This window comes from Lolium perenne, chromosome 3 (assembly GCF_019359855.2).
Source record: "Lolium perenne isolate Kyuss_39 chromosome 3, Kyuss_2.0, whole genome shotgun sequence".
Taxonomy (NCBI): Eukaryota; Viridiplantae; Streptophyta; class Magnoliopsida; order Poales; family Poaceae; genus Lolium; species Lolium perenne.
Genome location: NC_067246.2, coordinates 204,535,220 through 204,538,165, shown reverse-complemented (window position 1 = coordinate 204,538,165; position 2,946 = coordinate 204,535,220).

The following is a 2,946-nucleotide window of genomic DNA, read 5'->3' as shown; positions in this document are numbered from 1 at the left end:
TTTACGTCAAAATCTGGTTATTTGTGTAAAAAGAATCTCAAATTGTGTTATGTGCAAAAACTGCACCAACAAGTGGTGGTATGTGCAATTTCCTCCGTCACACAAAAGGCAAGCCATTGATTCATACTTAATTGTGAATAATTACAAAAGTAGTAGGCAAATAATAAGCGCACATGATTAAACTGCTATGCGAAATGTTCAGCCACCAGAAGTCGTTCCCGCGCCTCTCTAGCATTGAAAATCACGCGTTCTGCGACTTCCATCAAAGAGACAAGCTGAGCTTTGATCCGTTCTCCCAGATGAATGGCCTCGTCACAACTCCTACGAGCGCAGGCCGTGATCTCATCCACTTCTAGGAAAGACACCGCCTGCCTGTACCGAAATATCTTGATCCCTAACTCTCTGTTCTCCTCCCGCATGCTGGCAAGATCCAACTTCATCCTCCGACAGGATAAGCAAGGGGAGTGAACCTACCAAAGGTAACAACAAACATATCGAGCGTTACCGGCAAACGAAATGCACAAATTAGCTGATTAACGAATGTGGTCACTAACATGTAGGACAGACTTAAGTGGTGTCTACATGTCAGTGACTCGAAGTACCAAAAACCAGCAACCCAAAGTCAGCTATTATTAACCTCTGTCTTCAGCTCCTTCATCCTCTTGAACGGCGGGGAAGCTGGCAACTTATCTTCTTCTACGACCTCTCGCTGGAACCTGACGTCAAAGGATGAGAGATCCTGCGAACGGATGTGCTGCGCCTACGCGTGCGATTCCCCAGGGCGCTTCTGGCGTAACTCAGAGTTCTCGGCGCCGAGATGCGGAAGTTCCGCTCCCGGGGCCTTGTTGACCCTAAGCCGAGATAGCTCATGTGTAAGCCGACGAAAAATGTTCAAAATGTTATAGATCAGGCATATCATTACCAGTGCAAACGAGGTAAGTGAATCTCCGGGATCTCGCCCAACGACCGCGGTTGGTCCAATGCCACCACATCTTCTCCGAGATTGACTAACTCCTTTACATCATCTTCTCCGAGCTTGACCATCTCCTTTACATCATCTTCTGCTCTGAGCTTGACCATCTCCTTTACATCATCTTCTCCTGCGAGCTTGATCATCTGCCTCACATCATCTTCTCCGGCGATATCGACCCTCTCCTGCGGAAGATAACAGATATAAGTCCGAGTATTACCAGCAAAACGAAGGTAATTAAAATAGGCGTAGTACCCCTTGTGTCCTGGCTCATCAACGGCGGGGACGCTGAGCCCGCATCGTCTCCTCCGAGATCTCCCTTCGCAGGCAGGATTGTTAGAGACAGTGTACTTCTGGTAGTAGTATTTATGCGTGGGGCGCCAGGGGGTCGAGAAGCTAGGACTGCATCTTCTCCTCCGAGCTCTTCCTTGGTAGACATGACAAATGAAACGAGGTGTGGGGGGCGTAAAGGTATAAAATGGCGGACGGCCGCCCCGCCTCGGCCCTCCAAGGCTTATTTTTTTTGCCTTACTAAACTAAAAACCATATTTTGCGTCTCACACGTCTGCCCTAAGAGGGCTGCAGGGTCCCATGCATGCAGGTCCCACACTTTAGTGAGCACAAGTCATGTGCGGTAGGTAGGCAAACTTCCAACAATCTTCTTTGTCAAGTGAAGACACGTCGTCAAGACTCTCTCTCTATCTCCCCCCTTTTGTCATTGAAAAAAAAAGAATATTAGACGGGGGCCTAGCCTGCACTGCAGGGGGGGGCGATTTTGACAAAGTAACCCTTTTGGCGAAGAAAAACATAGAATGAGCCACACAAAAAGGTTAGTCCAGTGAAATAGATTGCTCAGAGGGTCAGTCCGTGCTTTTCTTTGCCAAAAGGGTTATTTCTGTCAAAATCGCCGCACTGCAGGTTTGCAGCACTGAAAAACCTTGCGTGCCAGTCAACATCACTTCCCGGAAAGGTTGAAGCATTTCGAGGCCGTGACTGCTCTCCCTTCCTCTTCTCCTTCCGTGTGATCCCTCTTCCACCTTTTATCCTTTGCAACATATGCAAAAAATTGTCCATGACTTGTGCTCACTGAAGTGTGGGACCTCACGCATGGGAACCACACGTAAGTGATAGACCTGTTGGTGTAATAATTCGGGTTATCATTATACTGTATTAGAACTCCGTACAAAGTTTCGTATGGATTCAAGGGTAGTAAAGCCAAGTTAGTAACTCACTTTTTCCGCGCGTGAAGGGAGGGGGTGGGCAGTATGCTACCCTGAATTTGTGTGACCCCCCAAAACTAGCAAATATGAGAGAGGCATCGAAAGAAACACACTCGTCCCCTACCCCCCCTCCCCACTAAATTTGAAATCAAGCCAAACAAAAAAGGCAATCGAAAAGCATGGATTGTTCATCTTTTTCTATATAGTTAGGGTTAGGGTTTAGGGTTTATAGAGATGCACATATTTTCATTTTACATTTGTGATGTAGAATAATACATTGGTAAGATACCAAGCATGACCTTTGTTAGAATAACCATTAACGTGTTCTCTCACCTTTAGATTCAAATGGGCATAAACATTCAGAAAAAATCAAAAAACAATGAAAAACCAAAAGCACACATAGTCTTCTTATGTCATATAGTAGGAATTGAAGTTAATAAACAAGGTCTAGACATATTCAAACCAGACAAATCATGTATCTACACCTAACCCTAAACTTTGTCTTATGAAGTCAAGCATGAAGAGAAATGGTTTTGGGTTTCAAACATGGAAATTTCAAAAACCTCCCAACAAAAGCTTCATTTTAGAGTGACTAAGAAGGATACACGCTTACCTTTTCATTTTCATGTTTTAAACTTGTTTAAATCTAGGTCAAACCTAGGATTTGACCAAGATTCAAATGGGCATAAACATTCAGAAAAACAAAAAATGAAAAACCAATGCACATATAGTCTTCTTATGTCATATAGCTAGTAA